The sequence below is a fragment of the Pseudophryne corroboree genome, chromosome 1 (genome assembly GCF_028390025.1).
Source record: "Pseudophryne corroboree isolate aPseCor3 chromosome 1, aPseCor3.hap2, whole genome shotgun sequence".
Lineage (NCBI taxonomy): Eukaryota > Metazoa > Chordata > Amphibia > Anura > Myobatrachidae > Pseudophryne > Pseudophryne corroboree.
In genome coordinates this window covers 461,727,550-461,752,686 of record NC_086444.1, presented here as the reverse complement: position 1 = coordinate 461,752,686, position 25,137 = coordinate 461,727,550, and positions in this window count along the sequence as shown.

Sequence of the window (25,137 nt, the reverse complement as noted above, 5' to 3'; positions counted from 1 at the left end):
CCTCGATATCCAGCTCCCGGCTATCAGCAGATAACCGTTGATGAGAGAGTGAGAGCTGGATGTGGTCGGCCTGCCTATTTATGCCCCACACACAATGCAATCTCCTGGTCCTACAATCCCATTGTCCATTGGCCGAAGGAATTCGGCCCTGCATCATAACAAAAGGTCATAGGGTGATTCATACAGGTGGGCTGTGACGATTTCCAACAGCTCAGGTGGGTGGGAAACTGGGTTTCCCGCCGCATACCTGAGTATGTGTAAATAATAGAAATGGACATAAACTTCTTATGTCCATAACTATTCGCACGAGCGATTAATACGCTCCAAACCAACACCGGAATATTGCTAATTAAATACTCTTCCGATGGGTACCAAACACTGCTGTATGATTCCTGTTAGACCCTTCGTACGATATAAAGAGGGATTCCTCAGCTCTGGGACATTGTATTTTAACCAAACTTTCAGAATCTATCAAAGGGACCATGATCTATAAACTACATTAATTGTGAAAATATGTAACGAATGAGTCGCACGCTACGACTATATAAACTCTACCGTAAATATGCATACCGCGCCTGCGAGTGCACGCTATTGCGGGTATGCGCCTCCACGGGAGAGCGTACGCACGCGCAGCGCGGACCAGTGTGCGGTGCAAATATGGCAACGTGCATTGAGACATTTTTCTGACTTTGACACTGTATATAACAAACCTGGTGGACACTGTCAGCAGACTGCTAAACTAGTATGAAGAAAAAAAAACCCACCACAGGTAGGTATACAACAATGTAGATGGATAGATGAATAGTATAGTATTATATTACTTATGGAGGACGAGTGCACTGACGACACAGAGGTAGGTACAGCCGTGGCCTACCGTTCTGCTTATATATATAATATACTGTATATAACGGACCTGGTGGACACTGTCAGCAGACTGCTAAACTAGTATGAAGAAGAAAAAAAAAGCCACCACAGCAGTGTTTTTCAGGCAGACAAACGTATACTGGACTGGTGGTCACTGTCAGCAAAACTGTGCACTGTACTCCTGCTATAACTGCTCCCCAGTCCCCACAATTAGGCAGTGTGAGCAGTGCACTCAGCACAGATATATCATGCAGCAGTGCAGCACACTGAGCACAGATATGGTGAAGCGTTTTTTTTAAGGCAGAGAAAAAAAGGATTAAACTAACTCACTGGTGGTAAACCCTGCACTGTACTCCCTAACAGCTGCTCCCCGTCCCCAATCCTCCCCACATAACTAAGTCACTCAGTTTACTCTGTTCTTTTCTAATATAACGGAGAGGACGCCAGCCACGTCCTCTCCCTATCAATCTCAATGCACGTGTGAAAATGGCGGCGACGCGCGGCTCCTTATATAGAATCCGAATCTCGCGAGAATCCGACAGCGGGATGATGACGTTCGGGCGCGCTCGGGTTAACCGAGCAAGGAGGGAGGATCCGAGTCGCTCGGACCCGTGTAAAAAAAAGGTGAAGTTCGGGCGGGTCGGATCCCAAGGATCCGAACCCGCTCATCACTAGTAAATATGTATACATAATTAAAAATAAAATAATGTTGTGTTTAGTGGCTTTTTTTATTATCCTTTTTTAAACAGGAGAAATCTATACAGTACTGAGTATAGCTTGCCCCACTCCCATATCTTTCTGTGTAGTTATATTTGCTCCCTCTTCACCACAGGTAGCCAAGGTGCAAAATTTACTAAATGATGATCTTTAAGTACTGCACAATATCAAATGGATTGCTTACAGTTGAACAAATGCATACTGTGTCTATGGAAGTTTCCTAAATATACTCTTATTTTTAACAGTAGAGAATGCATCAATATTATTTTCAAAAAAGGGCAATTTCACACCTTGCTGTCAAGTGCAAATGCATGTGCTTAGAGGATACGGAGACAAATGTTAAGACAAGCAGAACGTTTAACACGTGTGAAATCATAGCAACACACGACGAAACCCATCTACAGCTTGTGCTCAGGGGAGATTCAGTCTATTGTTCCCTGGAATGAATGTTTTCAACAGCAACAGCTGGAGCGCTGAATGAGGCACAAGAACTGCCAGGCTGTCTCTAACAATGGAACCCAATGAACTGTACACATCACCTTCTCTAAAGCCAAGGTACAAGTGCAATGCAAGGTACAACGGAAGTTTTTGTTGAAGTAGAAGAAATAATATGATGTGATTCAGCCAGCAAGTCACATAGTGGATATCAAATGTTTATTTCACAATAAGTACCACATAAAACCACGTCGGTTCTGCAATTACATTTGACGCACTTTTCTTAACTAAACTCCCCCATAAAACATTTATCAGAAACATTCCCCTCCTACTGTTCTTATTCAACACTGCCAGACAACATTCACAGCCACTTTCCTAGTTCTAACATATACTTGTATGTCTCTCTGTACAATACTTTTACTAGCAGACTAAAATGTTGTTAGGTCAGTTTGTTGGCCATGTTATTTTGACAAACATTTTTTTAACACAATCAATTCCTGAGTTAGTGGTCTATTTATGAAGCAGTGAAATGTGTGGAGAAGTGAGCCAGTGGAGAAGTTGCCCATGGCAACCAATCAGCATTGCAGTGACATGTATAATTTGCACACTATACAATTGTATGGAGCAGCTGATTGGTTGCCATGGCCAACTTCTCCACAGGCTCACTTCTCCTCACTTTTCACTGCTTCATGAATAGACTCCTCAAAGAGCAAAGTAATCCCTAGATTGCACAGAAATAAAGATGTCTATAGGGGCGTACACATGGTAGAGATGTGTGCTGAGCGATCTGTCACAGACCGCTCAGCACACATCTTTCCCCCGCTCAACACTCAGCGCGATGTGTGCTGAGCGAAGGGGGGGATGGGCGCTCATTTCACGCAGAGGTGAAGTGAGCGACCTGACTAGATTGTGCCTGCATGCAGGCACAATCTAGAACCGGCGATAGCGCATCGCTATGGGCATACACACGGAGAGATCCGTGCTTAATTTCTAAGAAATCTAGTCAGATTGCTTAGTAATTAAGCAGGGATCTCTCCCTTAAGTTAGATATGTGTATTTTTGATTTTGATAACCACTGTTCTCAAATGTATTCATTGTGCATGCAGATGTCATTAGTGTTCAGCTGCTGATAAAGTTAAATTAAAAATGAAGGTAGCTAGGGGGTGTGTTCATCCAGACTGATATAGAAGAACTAGGTGATTCATCGCGCCCTACGGGCGCTCTTCACACCGTCGTAAGGGACTACGCCCCCTTAACCCTTGCACACCCTTGTGGCATGCTATGTTTTTATTATATGGAGTATTACATCCAATCATAATTGTGTGAGTGGTTACATATTGCACGGACAAAGGGCGTGCAATGGTTAAGGGGTGGAAGCCCCTTGCAACAGCGTGAACAGTGCACGCAGAGCCTGATGAATCACCTAGTAGGTGCTTTGGTTGGGGGAGTGGTGGGTGCGGGGAAGATGTGGATGGGATCCTGGGGTGCCGGCAGAGGGGCGGTTGTGGTGGTGCCGCAGGTGGGGGAGGGACTGGTGCGGTGGTGCCGCAGGTGGGGGAGGGTGTGTGGGTGCCGCGGGTGGTGGTCCGGAGCCACTGCGGGTGGGGGAGGAGCAGTTTCGGGGGTGCTCCGGGTGGGAAAGGGGCGGATGCGGTGGTGGGGTGGGTGCGGGGTTGCTGCGGGCGGGGGAGGGGGTCCGGAGCTACAGCAGGTGCTGGAGGGGGTGTGTGGGGGTGCCGCAGATGGGGCCCAGAGGTACTTGAGTGGGGGAGGGGCGAGTAATTCTTCGTCACTGGTACAGGGGGCGTTACGTGTGTAAGCGGCACTGCTACTGGGGGCGTTACGTGTGTAAGCGGCACTGGTATAGGGGGCGTTACATGTGTAAGCATCACTGGTATAGGGGGCGTTACGTGTGTAAGCGTCACTGGTACAGGGGGCATTGCGTGTCTAAACGGCACTGGTACAGAGGGCGTTACGTGTGTAAGCGTCACTGCTACAGGGGGCATTACGTCTGTAAGCAGCACTGGTACAGGTGGAGTTACATGTGTAAGTGTCACCGCTTCAGGAGGCGTTACGTGTGTAAACGTCACTGCTACAGGGGGCGTGGCATGTGCAAGCGTCTCTGGTACAGGGGACGTTACATGTGTAAGCATCTCTGGTACAGGGGGCATTACATGTGTAAGTGTCTCTACTACAGGGGGTATTATGTGTGCTGTGCGTTTGTAAAGTATGCAAGGGTGCAAATTTATAGTTTGTAGGGGGGTGCCGAACACCCTAGCACCGGCCCAGACTGCACAACCACTGCACTGCACAGCACTGTCACCTTTTACATTGATTCAGCGTCCACACTTTACCCTCCGCGATATCACCCACTCTATCCGTTACATTAGCCATCTCGGGGCTTCCAGGCTGGCAGGCCAGGTGCTGTGTTGTGGAGTCAGGGCCTCTGGGGATCTGGGCGCGGCTGTGGCTGGGAGGCACTTCTGTGACATCACATGCAGAGGAGGCTCCGGGGCTCAGAGAGTATGCGGCGCAGGGAGGACTATGAAAGCCTTCCGCTGCACCGCTTTTATACACATCTATGCCGGTGGCCGCAGCAGCTTTTGTTCCACCTGCGCTGCGGCTAGGGAGTGGGGATTGTATATGCTGGAGGGGGCAGGTGGACTGGCAGCAGGACATAGGACGCTGCAGTAAAAGGATGTTTTTCCCCTATCTACAGTGCATACCCTCCAGCTGCACCTTTTTGGCAGGTACAGTCCCTTTTTTTATGGTCTGTACCGATTATTGACTCTCCAAGCTTCCATTGAAAGTATAGGAAAAGGGGTGTGGCCACGCGGGTGTACCCGTGGTCACGCCCCCTATTCAAATATGTATCAATGTTTATGTGTAAATTGTTGGAGGGTGTGTTGCTGCAGATGCAGTGGGCCTATTTTGGGGTGTGGGGCTGGGACTGCAGCTCCATCAGTCCTATTGCTAATCCTGCTCTGTGAAAACACAGCAGGCAAAGGGCAGAGCCTCCCATTGGATGTAAGCTGTGTGGGAGGATGTTTCTCACCCAATCAGCTGTGGACTGGGTGTGATAGACCTGCCACTAACCCAATGAGAGCTCCTAGCCACACCCAGTGTTAGAGGGCCAGGCACAAAATCACAAGGCTATTATATAGGAGATGTGCTCCTTCTTCCTTTTCCTTAGGGTTGGGGCTAAATTCTACATGGCAAAAGGATGGGGGAGCAAGGCTGAAATATGGGATCTGAAATGAACCCTTGCGGATTCACTTCATTAGCCACGCTTTGGGCTCGGTGGATTACTTCGCTTGACACCAGGTTTCTAAAGGGAAAAGACGTTGATGTGGATAGTGAAAGAGCACGGCTGCCTACTATGCTTCTCCCCCTGACGTCAGGGATAATTTAGCTCACTTGGATCTAGCATCTACCAAAGTGCATGAGAGCTAATTTAAGTAATAAGCTGCATCTAATAAGAACATTGTACCAGACTAAACTGCTTAGAGACATGCAGGATTACATAAGGTTTATGCTAAAAATAGCAGAACGTCTGTGTTAGGATACCAGGTTTATGTGTGCGTTATTCTTACCTATAACTTTTGCATGGTACCGTGGTTCCCTTCGATCACACAGGAGTCACACAATAGCAAAAGATAAAATGATACCTTTATCTTAGACTGCACACAGTACAGTCATATAAAAACAGTAACTACAAACTATATAAAACATATAGCAAAATATCAGCAGTACAGTATTTGCCACACTCTGAGTTGGGTGAAGTACTGCTGTAAAAGGTGGATGCTGAGCAGGGTCCTGCTGGGAGACATGTGTGACTCTGGGCATGTGACTTACTGATCCCAGCCACTTGGGCTGATGTGTCCCTGGAAGCAGTCGATATACCGACGCCAGGATCCCGTAGGTTGACGTAATCCCGGCGTCTAGATACCATCGCCACACGGGATACCGGCATCACAATACCAACAGCTGGCATCTCGACAGTCCTGACAGCAGGACCAGAGGTGTAGCTAGGTGTCATGGTGCCCGGAGCAAGGGCATGTTTTGGTGCCCCCCACCCCCATACTGAATACTGAATTGGGGGCCTAGCCAACATGTGGTGGCATGTTACATTTGAAAAGAAAGGGTGTTTGAAGACCTTGTGGAGCTCATGGCAATCTGATAATCTCCCAATGCCTCAAATAAAATAATGCCCCAAATGTGACCCCCACAGACCTAAACCCCCCTAAACACTCAATGAAAGCACCGAATCAAAATTGCCTCCGCAAACACACTATTTCATAGTTCCCAATGCCTTTAACCTAGAACTGATATCCCAGACCTGATAATCCCACTATGCTTTAATGAAAATAATGTCTCAGAATTTCCTGAGAGGCTGAGAGAGGTGCTGCAGCAGTCTGAGGGGCAGAGATAGAGGTGCTGCAGCAGCCTGAGGGGTAGAGAGAGTTGCTGGAGCAGAGAGAGGTGCTGCAACATCAATGCAGAGAGAAGTGCTGCAGCAGCCGGGGCAGAGAGATGCCACAGCAGCCTGGGCAGGACAGAAGTAACCCTGCTGCACAGCTACAAGCAGACAGTGAGACATATAAAGAAGGCGGGCAGAGCTCCGGCATGTGCCAGCTGTCAGTGTCTCCTGTTGTCACCTCTGGCCTGCCCTGTTCCCTACCTAGTATCCAAGTCAGTGTGCGCACCCTGCTTCTCCTGTTCTGCGGCTGCCAGTACAGTGGCCCGCGGGTAGGGAGTGGGGGTGGGCGGCAGCGCGCCCTCTAACTTTTTTGGCGCCTGGAGGGAGGGTGGAGCATGCATTTTGATTAGAGATGAGCGGGTTCGGTTTCTCTGAATCCGAACCCGCCAGAACTTCATGGTTTTTTTCACGGGTCCGAGCAGACTCGGATCTTCCCGCCTTGCTCGGTTAACCCGAGCGCGCCCGAACGTCATCATGACGCTGTCGGATTCTCGCGAGGCTCGGATTCTATCGCGAGACTCGGATTCTATATAAGGAGCCGCGCGTCGCCGCCATTTTCACACGTGCATTGAGATTGATAGGGAGAGGACGTGGCTGGCGTCCTCTCCATTTAGATTATAAGAGACTGAGAGAGATTTACTGGAGCTGACTAGGAGGAGTACTGTTACTGTAGAAGTGTAGAGACTGAGTGGAGAGAGTTTACTAGTGAGGACAGTGCAGTTTACTTTATAATCCGTTCTCTGCCTGAAAAAAGCGATACACAGCACACAGTGACTCAGTCACATACCATATCTGTGTGCACTGCTCAGGCTCAGGCCAGTGTGCTGCATCATCTATTATCTATATATAATATTATATATATCTGTCTGACTGCTCAGCTCACACAGCTTATAATTGTGGGGGAGACTGGGGAGCACTACTGCAGTGCCAGTTATAGGTTATAGCAGGAGCCAGGAGTACATAATATATTATATAGTGAGTGACCACCAGACACACAGTGCAGTTTATTTAATATATCCGTTCTCTGCCTGAAAAAAGCGATACACACAGTGACTCAGTCAGTCACATACCATATCTGTGTGCACTGCTCAGGCTCAGGCCAGTGTGCTGCATCATCTATTATCTATATATAATATTATATATATCTGTCTGACTGCTCAGCTCACACAGCTTATAATTGTGGGGGAGACTGGGGAGCACTACTGCAGTGCCAGTTATAGGTTATAGCAGGAGCCAGGAGTACATAATATATTATATAGTGAGTGACCACCAGACACACAGTGCAGTTTATTTAATATATCCGTTCTCTGCCTGAAAAAAGCGATACACACAGTGACTCAGTCAGTCACATACCATATCTGTGTGCACTGCTCAGGCTCAGGCCAGTGTGCTGCATCATCTATTATCTATATATAATATTATATATCTGTCTGACTGCTCAGCTCACACAGCTTATAATTGTGGGGGAGACTGGGGAGCACTACTGCAGTGCCAGTTATAGGTTATAGCAGGAGCCAGGAGTACATAATATATTATATAGTGAGTGACCACCAGACACACAGTGCAGTTTATTTAATATATCCGTTCTCTGCCTGAAAAAAGCGATACACACAGTGACTCAGTCAGTCACATACCATATCTGTGTGCACTGCTCAGGCTCAGGCCAGTGTGCTGCATCATCTATATATATTATATATCTGTCTGACTGCTCAGCTCACACAGCTTATAATTGTGGGGGAGACTGGGGAGCACTACTGCAGTGCCAGTTATAGGTTATAGCAGGAGCCAGGAGTACATATTATATTAAAATTAAACAGTGCACACTTTTGCTGCAGGAGTGCCACTGCCAGTGTGACTGACCAGTGACCTGACCACACTGACCACCAGTATAGTTAGTAGTATACTTATATTGTGATTGCCTGAAAAAGTTAAACACTCGTCGTGTGACTTCACTTGTGTGTTTTTTTTTTTTTTATTCTATAAAAATAAAACTCATTCTGCTGACAGACAGTGTCCAGCAGGTCGGTCATTATATAATATATAATATATACCTGTCCGGCTGCAGTAGTGATATATATATATTTTTTATATCATTTATCATCCAGTCGCAGCAGACACAGTACGGTAGTTCACGGCTGTGGCTACCTCTGTGTCTCTGCACTCGGCAGGCAGTCCGTCCATAATTGTAATACCACCTAACCGTGGATTTTTTTCATTCTTCTTTATACATACATAGTTACATAGACATCTTCTCTTTATCAACCAGTCTATATTAGCTGCAGACACAGTACAGTACGGTAGTTCACGGCTGTGGCTACCTCTGTGTCTGCAGTCGGCAGGCAGTCCATAATTGTATACTAGTATCCATCTCCATTGTTTACCTGAGGTGCCTTTTAGTTGTGCCTATTAAAATATGGAGAACAAAAATGTTGAGGTTCCAAAATTAGGGAAAGATCAAGATCCACTTCCACCTCGTGCTGAAGCTGCTGCCACTAGTCATGGCCGAGACGATGAAATGCCAGCAACGTCGTCTGCCAAGGCCGATGCCCAATGTCATAGTACAGAGCATGTCAAATCCAAAACACCAAATATCAGAAAAAAAAGGACTCCAAAACCTAAAATAAAATTGTCGGAGGAGAAGCGTAAACTTGCCAATATGCCATTTACCACACGGAGTGGCAAGGAACGGCTGAGGCCCTGGCCTATGTTCATGGCTAGTGGTTCAGCTTCACATGAGGATGGAAGCACTCAGCCTCTCGCTAGAAAAATGAAAAGACTCAAGCTGGCAAAAGCAGCACAGCAAAGAACTGTGCATTCTTCGAAATCCCAAATCCACAAGGAGAGTCCAATTGTGTCGGTTGCGATGCCTGACCTTCCCAACACTGGACGTGAAGAGCATGCGCCTTCCACCATTTGCACGCCCCCTGCAAGTGCTGGAAGGAGCACCCGCAGTCCAGTTCCTGATAGTCAGATTGAAGATGTCAGTGTTGAAGTACACCAGGATGAGGAGGATATGGGTGTTGCTGGCGCTGGGGAGGAAATTGACCAGGAGGATTCTGATGGTGAGGTGGTTTGTTTAAGTCAGGCACCCGGGGAGACACCTGTTGTCCGTGGGAGGAATATGGCCGTTGACATGCCAGGTGAAAATACCCAAAAAATCAGCTCTTCGGTGTGGAGGTATTTCACCAGAAATGCGGACAACAGGTGTCAAGCCGTGTGTTCCCTTTGTCAAGCTGTAATAAGTAGGGGTAAGGACGTTAACCACCTCGGAACATCCTCCCTTATACGTCACCTGCAGCGCATTCATAATAAGTCAGTGACAAGTTCAAAAACTTTGGGTGACAGCGGAAGCAGTCCACTGACCAGTAAATCCCTTCCTCTTGTAACCAAGCTCACGCAAACCACCCCACCAACTCCCTCAGTGTCAATTTCCTCCTTCCCCAGGAATGCCAATAGTCCTGCAGGCCATGTCACTGGCAATTCTGACGAGTCCTCTCCTGCCTGGGATTCCTCCGATGCATCCTTGCGTGTAACGCCTACTGCTGCTGGCGCTGCTGTTGTTGCCGCTGGGAGTCGATGGTCATCCCAGAGGGGAAGTCGTAAGCCCACTTGTACTACTTCCAGTAAGCAATTGACTGTTCAACAGTCCTTTGCGAGGAAGATGAAATATCACAGCAGTCATCCTACTGCAAAGCGGATAACTGAGGCCTTGGCATCCTGGGTGGTGAGAAACGTGGTTCCGGTATCCATCATTACTGCAGAGCCAACTAGAGACTTGTTGGAGGTACTGTGTCCCCGGTACCAAATACCATCTAGGTTCCATTTCTCTAGGCAGGCGATACCGAAAATGTACACAGACCTCAGAAAAAGAGTCACCAGTGTCCTAAAAAATGCAGCTGTACCCAATGTCCACTTAACCACGGACATGTGGACAAGTGGAGCAGGGCAGGGTCAGGACTATATGACTGTGACAGCCCACTGGGTAGATGTATGGACTCCCGCCGCAAGAACAGCAGCGGCGGCACCAGTAGCAGCATCTCGCAAACGCCAACTCTTTCCTAGGCAGGCTACGCTTTGTATCACCGGTTTCCAGAATACGCACACAGCTGAAAACCTCTTACGGCAACTGAGGAAGATCATCGCGGAATGGCTTACCCCAATTGGACTCTCCTGTGGATTTGTGGCATCGGACAATGCCAGCAATATTGTGTGTGCATTAAATATGGGCAAATTCCAGCACGTCCCATGTTTTGCACATACCTTGAATTTGGTGGTGCAGAATTTTTTAAAAAACGACAGGGGCGTGCAAGAGATGCTGTCGGTGGCCAGAAGAATTGCGGGACACTTTCGGCGTACAGGCACCACGTACAGAAGACTGGAGCACCACCAAAAACTACTGAACCTGCCCTGCCATCATCTGAAGCAAGAAGTGGTAACGAGGTGGAATTCAACCCTCTATATGCTTCAGAGGTTGGAGGAGCAGCAAAAGGCCATTCAAGCCTATACAATTGAGCACGATATAGTAGGTGGAATGCACCTGTCTCAAGCGCAGTGGAGAATGATTTCAACGTTGTGCAAGGTTCTGATGCCCTTTGAACTTGCCACACGTGAAGTCAGTTCAGACACTGCCAGCCTGAGTCAGGTCATTCCCCTCATCAGGCTTTTGCAGAAGAAGCTGGAGACATTGAAGGAGGAGCTAACACGGAGCGATTCCGCTAGGCATGTGGGACTTGTGGATGGAGCCCTTAATTCGCTTAACAAGGATTCACGGGTGGTCAATCTGTTGAAATCAGAGCACTACATTTTGGCCACCGTGCTCGATCCTAGATTTAAAGCCTACCTTGGATCTCTCTTTCCGGCAGACACAAGTCTGCTGGGGTTGAAAGACCTGCTGGTGACAAAATTGTCAAGTCAAGCGGAACGCGACCTGTCAACATCTCCTCCTTCACATTCTCCCGCAACTGGGGGTGCGAGGAAAAGGCTCAGAATTCCGAGCCCACCCGCTGGCGGTGATGCAGGGCAGTCTGGAGCGACTGCTGATGCTGACATCTGGTCCGGACTGAAGGACCTGACAACGATTACGGACATGTCGTCTACTGTCACTGCATATGATTCTCTCAACATTGATAGAATGGTGGAGGATTATATGAGTGACCGCATCCAAGTAGGCACGTCACACAGTCCGTACTTATACTGGCAGGAAAAAGAGGCAATTTGGAGGCCCTTGCACAAACTGGCTTTATTCTACCTAAGTTGCCCTCCCACAAGTGTGTACTCCGAAAGAGTGTTTAGTGCCGCCGCTCACCTTGTCAGCAATCGGCGTACGAGGTTACATCCAGAAAATGTGGAGAAGATGATGTTCATTAAAATGAATTATAATCAATTCCTCCGCGGAGACATTGACCAGCAGCAATTGCCTCCACAAAGTACACAGGGAGCTGAGATGGTGGATTCCAGTGGGGACGAATTGATAATCTGTGAGGATGGGGATGTACACGGTGATATATCGGAGGGTGAAGATGAGGTGGACATCTTGCCTCTGTAGAGCCAGTTTGTGCAAGGAGAGATTAATTGCTTCTTTTTTGGGGGGGGTCCAAACCAACCCGTCATATCAGTCACAGTCGTGTGGCAGACCCTGTCACTGAAATGATGGGTTGGTTAAAGTGTGCATGTCCTGTTTTGTTTATACAACATAAGGGTGGGTGGGAGGGCCCAAGGACAATTCCATCTTGCACCTCTTTTTTCTTTTCTTTTTCTTTGCATCATGTGCTGATTGGGGAGGGTTTTTTGGAAGGGACATCTTGCGTGACACTGCAGTGCCACTCCTAGATGGGCCCGGTGTTTGTGTCGGCCACTAGGGTCGCTAATCTTACTCACACAGTCAGCTACCTCATTGCGCCTCTTTTTTTCTTTGCGTCATGTGCTGTTTGGGGAGGGTTTTTTGGAAGGGACATCCTGCGTGACACTGCAGTGCCACTCCTAGATGGGCCCGGTGTTTGTGTCGGCCACTAGGGTCGCTAATCTTACTCACACAGCTACCTCATTGCGCCTCTTTTTTTCTTTGCGTCATGTGCTGTTTGGGGAGGGTTTTTTGGAAGGGACATCCTGCGTGACACTGCAGTGCCACTCCTAGATGGGCCCGGTGTTTGTGTCGGCCACTAGGGTCGCTAATCTTACTCACACAGCTACCTCATTGCGCCTCTTTTTTTCTTTGCGTCATGTGCTGTTTGGGGAGGGTTTTTTGGAAGGGCCATCCTGCGTGACACTGCAGTGCCACTCCTAGATGGGCCCGGTGTTTGTGTCGGCCACTAGGGTCGCTAATCTTACTCACACAGCTACCTCATTGCGCCTCTTTTTTTCTTTGCGTCATGTGCTGTTTGGGGAGGGTTTTTTGGAAGGGACATCCTGCGTGACACTGCAGTGCCACTCCTAGATGGGCCCGGTGTTTGTGTCGGCCACTAGGGTCGCTTATCTTACTCACACAGCGACCTCGGTGCAAATTTTAGGACTAAAAATAATATTGTGAGGTGTGAGGTATTCAGAATAGACTGAAAATGAGTGTAAATTATGGTTTTTGAGGTTAATAATACTTTGGGATCAAAATGACCCCCAAATTCTATGATTTAAGCTGTTTTTTAGTGTTTTTGGGAAAAAACACCCGAATCCAAAACACACCCGAATCCGACAAAAAAAATTCGGTGAGGTTTTGCCAAAACGCGTTCGAACCCAAAACACGGCCGCGGAACCGAACCCAAAACCAAAACACAAAACCCGAAAAATTTCAGGCGCTCATCTCTAATTTTGATGCAGACATGTCAGCAATTTACTGGGGAGAGGCAACCACAACAGGTTGCTATCTTCAGAATCGTTTACTGGGAAAAAAAATTTAATCCACATAAACTGTGGAATGGAAAGAAATCTGACCTACAACACATGCATATATTTGGCACTAAAACATTTGAGCACATTCCAAAGGAGAAACTTTCAAAGTGGATGATTGTGCAAAGAAAAGAGCAGTGGTGAATTTCACATGAGGCACGTGAGGCACATGCCTAGGGGCGGCACATGTTTGTGGACGGCACTTTGATCTTTGTATTGGTACTGTCAACCCAAAATGTACCAGTAACTGCAAAATATTTGCACTGTACCGTACCATATGCCATCTTGAATGTAGTGTAAATGAGCAGGACATGCACTTACTGCACTGTAAGCTGTCCTACTTAGTCTACTTAGTAAATGTGTAAACATAATTAAAAATAAAAGAAGTCCTAGTTAGCCAATTTAATAGACTAATAAAAAAAACCACTATCATCAAATGAGGGCTTATAACAAATAAATGAAAATGACAATAAATCAATGAAAATAATAACATTAGGTGGGGGAGGGGGCGGCCATTAACTATTGTACCTAGGAGCACCCTCACACCTAAAATCTGCCCCTGGAAAGGAGTGATTGTAGGCTACAGTGACTTTCAAAAGAGTTAAAGAATTCTGCATAAATAAATCAACCAGGTGACAGTAAGCATAAGTGTTGTTATTGATGAAACTCAGTGCAGGAATCATTTCATGAAACTACACAAGAAGAATAGCTTAAGGAGGAAATTAAAAAAACCACCAACAGAGGAAAAGGAAAATTAAACTGAAGTTACTATGGATGATCCAGTTATTGTTGAAGAGGGACGATCGCCTTTACCAGACAAGAGGCCTTATAGGTGGAACAAGAGTTTATCCCCAAAGCTGTTATCTTTTCTTGCTCGGATAGCACTTCAACCTGAGCCAGAATCCCGGAAAGAGATAAGGCCAAGAACTTCTTGTCTTCAAATTGCCACGGCTCTCCTCCTCCTGTTCATCCGCGGATCTGCTCTCCTCTGCCTCAGAGCTAGAAAATGCTAGAGGTCATACTTGACCTCTAGCATCTGACTTGGATCACAGCACTATAGCGCAACCCGGAAGTGCCGGGAGCGCTTAGCACGGGGAGAAGATGCAGCTTCTGCAAAGCTGCATCTTTAGCCCTGACACCCCCTCTGACAACGAGCTTTGCACCCACTGCCTGAAACCCCACTATCAACGGGCATTATACCTAGAGACTGAAACCTGTGACAATGAGCATTACACCCAGAGCCTGGCTCCCCAGTCAGCGAGCATTACACCCAGATTCTGACTCCCGTAGCAACAAGCATCACACCCAGAGCCTGACACCCCTGTCAATGAGCATTACACCCAAAGCCTGAAACCCATGGCAACGAGTATTACACCCAAAGCCTTAACTCGTGGCATTGCACCTAGAGCCTGATACCGTAGCAACAAGCATGACACCCGGAGCATGAAACCCCTGGCAGTGAGAACATGACACCACTAACAATGAGCATGACACCCACAGCATTAAACCCCTGGCAACAAGCATGACACCCAGGACATGAAACTCCTGGCAATAAGCATGACACCCACAGCATTAAACCCCTGGCAACAAGCATGACACCCAGGACATGAAACTCCAGCCAATAAGCATGACACCCACAGTATTAAACCCCTGGCAACAAGCATGACACCCAGAGCATGAAACCCCTGATGAGCATGAGACCCCTGACAATGAGCAGGTAATTTAAAAGCAATTACAAGCCTTACTGTGGGGCATAATGTATAATGGGCATTATGGTGTGTTGCATAATGTATCACTGGCATTCCAGGGGGTGTCATAATGTGTCACAGGCATTACAGTGTGTGGCATAATGTATCACGGGCATTGCGGTGTGTGGTATAATTTGCAGGGGCATTGTGGTGTATGGCATAATGTATCACGGGCATTACGGTGTGTGGCGTAATGTACTGTATCATGAGCATAGCAACAATATCACTGTATTAATTAAATCCATTGTTGTTTTTCTGTCTAACATTTACTGTATTTCATTTTCATTAAATGACCTTCAATTTTTTGGTTATTAGCCTGATTTTTTTTGCCAAAATTTTTAGTGCTCTTTAGGAGGTTTATTTTTTCTCGAATAGTTCACACCCCACTTAAGGTTGGAGACCACTGTTCTAGACTCACACTTGGATACAAAATACCTAGGAGAGGTGACATACTGTACGACCTAGGATTCCTTATGCTGCAAGAAGTACGGTAGATGGAAGTTTTTGACTCAATCAGGCTACTAAAATTGGTACAATTCTCAGTTTGTAATATCAGAAGACAAAGGTTTGACAACACTAATGGACGCATCATATCTGAAAGTATAAGATTTATCTACCTAAATAATGAACAGTACATACAGTAAAGTACAAGCAGTTGGGGCACTTTTATATGTGCCAGCTACTACAATGCCTGATATTTTAGTAGATATAGCTTATCTTAGTAAACATTGTCAAAGAGATCGGAATGCAACTGAGAGTGATGCAGTACTTTAAGCACATGTACTATATAGACCTTGAACCTAATATTGTCAGAAAAAGGTAAACTTGAATTGCAAGGATATGTAGATGCAGATTGGGCAGTTGATTACAGGGATTCAAAGTCAACAAGTGGCAACTTGCTCAAACTTGTGAACAGTCCAATCTCATAGTCCAGTATAAGCAAATGTCAGTTGCTTTATCATCAACATTTCAATAGCCTATGCTAGTCAAGAAGTAGTTGGTTACATCAGCTATTACAGGATTTTGGAGAGTCACTACTTCACTGATAGCATTATATGAAGACTATCAAGCACTGGCGTTTCTATAATGTGGTGCACAGGGGCTCCTGAGTTTTGTGCATGTGCAGTAGAGAAATCTCAGGGAAAATGGCCGCAGCGCCATTTTCCCGGAGATCTGCGCATGCGCAGTAGAGTCTGAGCCCTGTAGTGCTGAGACTCTATAGCGCTCCGGGCAGAAAGGAGGGGGCCTGAACAGAGGAGGCTGAACACGGTTGAAGTCGCGGTGGCCGCTAAGTACCAGTGAACGATTGCAGTTCTGAAAAAGGGGGCTGTTATAGACAAAGAACTCATAATGGATACAGATGTACTCAGGCTCATTCAACCCATGATGCATACCATCACGGGTATGACTTAGTGCACCGGGCTATGGATCACGGGTGCGAATATACACACTTGTCCGTGCACGCTACCTGTGAAATCACGGGTTCAATTATTCACAGCAAGGATGAGCCTAGCTACATTTGTACACTATAATAAATCATAAGGGTGCATTTAGACCTGTGTGGGCCCCATAACATTTTGAAGGGGCCCTTAAAGTTTCAAGACAGACATCTATTTTTGCAGTGGTTCATGTTATGCCTCTTAGTAGTGCCTTAGTCAGTTCACAAGTATCCAGCAGCAGATCATACAAGGGGGCAAACAAAAGGCAAAAGTTAAAATCCAGTCCAAGGGTAAAAAACAAACAATTTACAGGTCTAGGCAATCAGGCTTATTTCCATTACATAAGACCAATCACCTGGCTAGAACTGACAGTTAAAGATCTCTGTTATGGAGAAAGAGGGCATGGCTTCGGACCAGCATTGGCAATCACCTTCTGAGCATTGGTTTGGTCCACTTATTGTTGCATTCCAGCCACCTGGAACTGAAGGTGGAAGCACCCTGGCGAAAGTTTACCTGCCCAGAGTGCATCCACCGGACTTGAAGACATCAGCCTGCTCATAGTGAACAGACTGAGATGTGACAATAAGACAGTAAGGCTATTTCTACGGGATTTGTAGCCCGTCTCATAACTTTTAGTCTCACTATTATGGTGTTGCCTTTTCCTGTCTCTGCCTTTTGTTGAAACATTTAATTCTGTAGGCATACTCGTCCTGCAACTTGTCCTTCACTGGCACACTTAGCAGACATAATTACTCTTTTTATTGGCTCAAGTTGCTGAGGCTTTGCACCCAGTAATGGATGCTTTACCTACCTCTCTGACTACACTCCTACACTCTTCCATTTTTCCTTGTAGTAGAGCCATTATCCCTGCATTTGGCAGGCACTGACCTCATTTCCTTCTATAAAGGTCAGCGCTTTGTATTGGGCTTACACTGTGCTGTACATGGTTTTGCAAGTACCTGCAAATGTGTTCTTACATGTGGCTTTTTTTTCTTACAGCATACTTCAACCCCACAATGTGCTATTCCTATAATGTGTAGCTCCACTGATTACACACCCTGCCAGTGGCAACCTACATAGTGGGTCATTCTGAGTCAATCGCTCGCTAGCTACTTTTTGCAGCCATGCAAACGTATAGTCACCGCCCACGGGGGAGTGTATTTTCGCATTGAAAGTGTGCAATCGCATGTGCAGCCGAGTGGGACGAAAAAGTTTTGTGCAGTTTCTGAGTAGGTCTGAACTTACTCAGTCCTTGTGATCACTTCAGCCTGTCCGATCCTGGAATTGACGTCAGACACCCGCCACGCAAACGCCTGGACACGCCTGCGTTTTCCCTACCACTCCCAGAAAACTGTCAGTTGACACCCATAAACGCCCTCTTTCTGTCAATCTCCTTGCGATCGGCTGTGCGAATGGATTCGTCGTTAGAAGCATTGCACAGCAACAATGCTGTTTGTACCCGTACGTTGCGCATGTGCATTGCGGTGCATACGCATGCGCAGTAGTAACCTGTTTGCTGCACTGCGAAAATCGGCAGCATGTGGTCAACTCGGAATGACCCCCATAGTGCTCCCAGATGGGTGTCTCGGATGGATCCTCTGCGGGCAGGATGTACTTCACTTTGATCTTTCCATACAGGTTATATCATACTACTACACAAGTGTCAGTTTTCCCATATATGCATTTGGCCCTTGTATGGCTCATCTCCTACAGTGTAGCCTTTGCATTGCGGTCAACATGGCTACCTCTTCTGGAACGTTTGTGGATGGGATGAAAAATACATGGATCTGACAGTTTTGTTGGGACCTTACTCTGACCATTAGGATGCTGCAATCAGCCCATTTTGTGTCATCTCTTCTAGGAGTAGACTATTCCACCCAGGATAATCCTATGCAGTGCACATAAGATGGCTGTCTCACCTGGTACCTTGTGAGGGTGGAATACACATGTTATTAGCCAATACTCTGTGCGCTCTAGGTTCTCTTATTTATGTCTGTGTGGCTTGTCTAATGCTGTTTTACTAAAATCTTCTGTACTGTATTATAGCCCTCATTCCGAGTTGATTACTAGCTGCAGTTGTTCACTGCTTAGCGATCAGTTAAAAAAAAGCCAAAACTGCGCATTTTCACAAAGCGAAAATACACTCCCCCATGGGTGGCGACTATGCCTTTGCACGGCTGCTAAAAGTAGCTAGCGAGCGATCAACTCGGAATGAGGGCCTATGTGCATTGTTTTTGATGTCTGTAAAGTGCCATCAGTCCTGTTGGAGAAAGAGCACTATATAAATAAATACATTTACATTGGCCATCAGCATAGTGCAAATTCTCTTATTCTATATCTGTTTTTAATCTGAACATTTGGATACTTGAACTATGTTTTATGACTGCTTATTGCATGCATGCATCAAGGCCGGATTAAGGTTTGTTGGCGCCCCGGGCAACTAACTTGAGGGGGCCCCTACCAATAAAATTGTCAAAATATATACTGATGTTATTAAAAAGAATAATGTATCACACTTCCGGTTCCGGGTGCATGGAGTGAGCTGCTCCTTCTCACAGCTCCGCTCTGTGCCCGGCTACTTTGCCACTTTTGCAAGGCTTAACCGCCTCCAAACCTCACCACTTCAACCCTCCCCACCTGGGGTATACCTGTGATGGACAAATTTGTAACTTCCACGCAGCCGCCGCGCTCGCAGCAGCAGGCGCTGCTACAAGTGAAGAGAGGAGCGGTTCCTGTCATGGCGCCAGACGGCGTCTCCCGTGATCACTCCCCGGCGTCCAAAAAGTCTGTGTCGGACACGCAGGACTGCGCTCCGGAAACCTCCTCCAGACACCGCGACAGCCCGCTTCTATATGGGGATCTGGCGGACGCTATCTCAACCACCATGGGCCCGTTACTGACCAAGGCGGTGAGTGATATTACAGCGCAGCTGCAACACTTAAATACACGAGTTTCCACTGCGGAGAACCGGATAGGCTCCATAGCCCACAATATTGCTGATATGCAGTGTGAAATAAAACGTCTTGAAAAAGACAACTATGCCTTTATTAACAAACTGGAGGAAATCGAAAATCGTTCCAGACGTAATAACATTAGGATTGTGGGTCTCCCTGAATCCCTGAAAGGGGCCTCCTTGGAGAATTTTGTCACTAACACTTTACCCACCCTCCTTGGCATTCAGGATGCCTGTAAAGAAATGGTTATAGAACGGGTGCATCGTATTGGCCCCCCTCCCCGCCAGAATGATACCCGTCCCAGAGTGACCATCTTTAAATGTCTGAGTTACACACATAAGTTGGAAATATGGCGTGCCTCCAGGAAACAGCCTGTCCTGAATTGGGAAGGCAAAAACCTTAGGCTTTTTCAAGACTTTTCTGCCGAATTGACGAAAGCACGGCGTGCCTTCTCCCCTATCTGCTCCAGGCTTATTGCTGACAAGAAAAAGTTTGCACTGATTTATCCTGCTAAGTTAAGGATCTTTGACAAGGATAGACATTATGACTTCACCACCCCGGATGACGCTGCGGATTTCCTATGCGAAGGTCGCTCTCGCTCAGAGACAGACATCTCTGACACTAATTGACCATGCGGACATCGCTAGTCTTGTCCCTCCACGAATGCTGCTCACCGCCTGCATACGTCCTGACCTGTAGCCTGAAGCTCAGGTTTTTGCAACTTTTGTCATATATGTCGATATAAAACTCCGGCTCCATCACATGTTGTCCCGCTTTCAGCAGAGGTTCAGGTTCTTATTTTCTCCCCGGGCACGGAGGGAGTAATGCTCCGGGTTTATGTTGGTTTGGTCCCTGCACCTATGGGTGCTCCAAGTTTTTCCGGGCTTCCGGGAGTTATGTGAATGTTTCATAACTGTCCTGAACGCGCTAGTCGTGTTCTTTAATGTTTTGTCTTTGTCTATGTGTCCCTCCCCCCCTTCCTCTGTTGCCTTCCCAGTGTCTCTCCTCCTCCCTATACTGGTTACACTTTCCCTTTCCCTGGATACCTTACAACTCAGTTTACAATGCATGTGTATATGTAATGGCTGAAATTAGGATTGGATCCTTAAACGTAGGGGGCTTTAACTCCCCTGCGAAGCGAAGGAAAATATTGCTATACTGTAATAGATTACATTTAGACATTGTTTTTATTCAAGAGGCACACTTGGTTCATGAGGAAATGTTGAAATTACAAATGTTGGGGTGGAAGTTATTAGCCAGTGCTTCTTTTAATTCAAGGTCCCGTGGGGTTGCCATTCTGATTAAACGTCAGCTCCCATGTGAGCTTCTCAAGATGACTCCTGACACAGAAGGCAGATTTGTCATCGCCCACATTACTCTTCACTCCAAACGATACACTCTATGCAATATCTATGCCCCAACAGTATACAAAAGACACTTCTTTGTAAAATTGATTACGCTATTGACCCCTTACATGGAGGAAGGTCTGATGGTATGTGGTGATTTCAACCTCGTCTCTGATGTTTACCTAGATAGATCATCTGCCCCCTCACACACTTTCTCACTTCCCAAGTACGGTATTCCCCATTTTTCCACACAATTATCCCTAGTGGACATCTGGAGAACCACAAATCCCACTGTCAAAATGTATACCTGTATGTCTGCAGCGTATCACACCTTGTCGCGCATAGACTACCTGTTGCTGTCCCTGGCCTTGTTCACGAGAGTCTCGTCCGTGGAGATTGAGCCGATTTCTGTCTCAGACCACTCTTTGCAATGGTTCTCTTTACACGTTTCAGACGAATCCCCTAACAAAATCATATGGCGTTTTCCATCCCACCTTTTGACCTCCCTAGAATTTAAATCCATGCTTCGAACTAGTTGGGAGGAGTAACACACGAACAACCAATCCCATGCGATTGATAACCCCCCTCTATTCTGGCAAGCAGCTAAGTCGGTCCTAAGGGGACACATTCTGTCATATGTGGCCCGTCTAAACAAATCTTATGCCGCCACTTATTTATTATTGCAGAGTCGGTTATCCTCAGCTTACTCAGCTTATTGCCAGAGACCCCATGCAACCAATAAACAAGTTTACCTCACTGCTAAGACTCACTTTAACGAATTCTTAAACACTAGAGGGAATAAATCCTTATATGCGGTCAATTATCGCTACCACCGGTTTGGAAACAAGTCTGGTAAACTACTAACTAATATGTTAAAGGGCACGAGACCCTCCTCTTTAGTTCAACCACTGAAGACATCTGACGGATCCATGACATCCTCTTATGTCCAAATAGTCTCTGTCCTTAAAGACTTCTATGCGTCCCTCTACTCACCTGGCCCTGCTCTGTCCCCTGAGAATGTCTCTCTCGCAGACTCCATATCTCCCCCTGACTCTGACTTTACTCTCCCTAAACTAGCCGCCCCTCTAGATGCAGAATTGACAGTCCCCATAAGTCCAGCGGAGGTCTCTTACGTGGTTGGGACCCTGAAGCAGGGGACCGCCCCGGGCCCCGATGGATTTGGGAGTGGCTTCTACAAACTAATGCTTCCGTGCATTCAGGACACATTGGTGCTAGTTTTTAATCACATATTGCAGTCGGGTCAGGCCCCTCTATATTTTAATGCAGCTTATATCAGAGTATTACCCAAACCAGGCCGGGACCTAACCTTACCAGCCTCTTATAGACCAATTTCCTTGTTAAACTCGGATTATAAGATTCTCACTAAGATTTTATCTGAAAGGCTTAAAAAGATATTACCTTCTATTATACATCCGGATCAAACTGGGTTTATATCAGGTAGGCACTCGGTCCTGAATGTACGGAAGGTCATAGCGGCAATACAACACTTACAACACACCTCAGGCTCTTCTCCACCAGGCGTCATCCTGTCACTAGACGCAGAAAAGGCCTTTGACCTGGTTCTGTGGCCACATCTTTTCAATACCATGTCTACCTTTGGGTTTTCCTCCACTTTCATCTTGTATATTAAACTTTTATACTCTAATCCCCTCTCGCAGATACTATGTAACTGCCAGATTTCGGACCGCTTCCCCCTGCACAGAGGTACGCGACAGGGGTGCCCTCTTTCCCCTCTCCTCTTTGCAATTGTCATCGAGCCACTTGCCATTCTCCTACGCAACTCATCTGGTTTTAAAGGTATAACAATCTCCAACTGCATATTAAAAGTTTCCCTTTATGCAGATAATATGCTACTCTTTGTCACGGACCCGCTTACCTCGATTCCACACATTATGGCCCTGATCGAAGCCTTCGGATTCATTTCCGGCTATAAAGTTAATGTAGAAAAGTCAGAATTGATGCCGATAGGTTCATATACCTTGGACCTAGCATCTGCCCCAGCCTTCTCCCGATTTCAGATTAGTTTGTCTCAAATCAAATATCTTGGGGTCCATGTCACCAGACGGGTAGAGGACTTATATAAGGCAAATTACTCCCATATTATCCAAAAAGTGACTGCCTTGATGCGGTCATGGAGCCATCTTCCTTTATCTCTATTGGGGAGGGCGGCGGCGGTAAAGACAGTTATATTCCCTAAAATATTTTATATGATCCAAATGCTCCCTATTGCTCTCTCCAATGGGGATATTCTCTCCATCAACTCTGCCATCTCCTCATTTTTATGGAATGGAAAGCGTCCCTGTATTGCCCTGGCCAAACTTATGCTTCCCAAAAAACTGGGAGGCCTAGGGATCCCTGATTTCAAAGCCTATACCACCGCTGTTTTCTTCCGCTATGCTGGTGACTGGTTGTTAGACGACTCCACCTTCACAGACGTAGCACTGGACAATGCCATGTTCGCTCCCCTCTCCCCCGCAGCACTACTACACCTCAAATCTTCAAGCATCCCTCCCTCAGTGTATTCAAATATCATGTTCCACGATACTTACATTAACTGGATAAGCCTTCACAAGAAACTGAAAAGAGATTTTCGGTACTCCCCCTATCTTCCCCTATGGGGTAACCCGGACTTTTCTCCCTCCCTGAACAACCCCGCGTTCCGGGTTTGGAGACGTAAGGGTGTGGCTCTCGTGAACAAGGTCTTTGACCCAGGTGACAATGTCATCCCCTTTGCTGATCTCCAGGACCAATTCTTCCTTCCCAGCAGCATGTTTTACCTATACCTCCAGGTCAGACATTATGCACAATCTCTCCCTCGCCAGGTCCCCACCCCGTCCAATACACACATCATTCTCCATCTCCTACAATCTCGCTCATCCATAGGGTACAGACTTAATTACATCTATCCCCGGCTCATTTCTGCTAAACCAGAGGTCACCCAACTTTCAAATAAAATACTCTGCAGCTGGGTCACGGACATACCCTCTCTCATTACAGGCTATGATCTCATGTTTACCCAATACTTAGCGTACTCTAAACATCTGCAATCTGCCTACTTACAAGAAACTCACTTTAGATTTATTCATAGAGCCTACATTTCTCCCGCCCAGAGGAAACACATGTCCGGTAATGAACCAGGTGTCTGCATGAAATGTTCTATGTCTAATGCAAAATTCTATCACTGTTTTTGGGGGTGTTCCAAAATATATAGATTCTGGTGCAAGGTAATAGGATATATCAATGAAATTCTCAAAGTCTCACTCTCACCTTCACCTGAAGCATGTTTATTATTTTGGTTCGACGACTGGGTGTTGGGGCCTAGACCCCATTCACGAATACCCTTCCTTGTCATTATTTTAACTTTGGCAAAAAAGTTAGTTCTACTTCATTGGATTAAAAAAACAGCTCCCACTATACTGGAGTTGAAGTCTCGTCTTCTCCAGTTGATGTATTTTGACATAAAATCTTTGCTTCTCAATGAACCATTGTCTCTTTCCATATACCACATTAAATGGGACTCATTTCTGGATTCATTGGATGCCCAGTCCAAACTAACTTTCTCCCTTTACTTTGGGAACCAAGACTGGTCCAGAATACAATCCCACTTTGATTGCGGATTGCCTCCAAATATTCCACCTAGTTAAGTGATACCTTTAACCTTGACTTTTCTACAGTATTAAGGCCTTATATACTCAATCTATCGCTCCTTATCCCTTACAGTTTAAGATTGTATCCATATGCTAACCATTTGCTTATAATACACTGTACACTGATATCCCAGGTCTATCCCCCCATATACTACTCCCTCACTTTACATCCTGTTTCCCCTCCCCATCCTCTTGACTCAATTCATTTTTGTTCCTGTCTTGTCGTTTACCCTGTCTGTTATGTCGTAACAAATTCCCAGATTTCAGAAGAGATACTTGAATATCAGACTAATTAGCCGATTGTCTTGTTCCTGTTATGAAGAGTGTCTATCATTGTTACTGAAGAATCTGTACAACTGTGAAAATACAATAAAATGTGTTTACAAAAAAAAAAAAAAAGAATAATGTATAACTACTTCCCACACCACACACTGTAGAACTCCCATTTCACATTATGCCACACTGAAACCCCAGATCACAACATGCCACAGTTTCACCCACACTGATGATGTAGCTATGTAAAGGAGGGGCTTTGTGTTCATGAAGGGGCCCTAGGTGATGGCCCCGACAACCACTATTATCATTATTATTATTATTATTATTATTA